The sequence below is a fragment of the Triticum dicoccoides genome, chromosome 3B (assembly GCF_002162155.2).
Source record: "Triticum dicoccoides isolate Atlit2015 ecotype Zavitan chromosome 3B, WEW_v2.0, whole genome shotgun sequence".
Taxonomy (NCBI): domain Eukaryota; kingdom Viridiplantae; phylum Streptophyta; class Magnoliopsida; order Poales; family Poaceae; genus Triticum; species Triticum dicoccoides.
The window spans coordinates 579851081-579851418 of NC_041385.1; positions in this window are offsets into that span (position 1 = coordinate 579851081).

Here is a 338-nt window from a genome sequence, read left to right on the forward strand (position 1 = left end):
CTTCTTCTTTTTTTAGGGGAGCGCTCATTTTTTTAACAGCACGTACATGCTAAGGTTTATTTAAATGGACATGTAGAAAGATATTTAGGTGTGTACTTCTTTTTGAGCAACACGTACAATCTAAGGATAGCTGTAGTTTTTTTTCTTAAAATGGAGCGCTCATTATTTTTAACAGCACGTACATCCTAAGGTTGTAGTTTTTTTCTTTTTGAGATGGAGTGCTCTTTTTTTTGAACAGCACGTACATGCTATGGTTTATTTAAATGGACATGTAGAAAGATATAATGTGTGTACCTTTTTTCAACAACACGTACATGCTAAGGGTAGTTGTAGTTTTT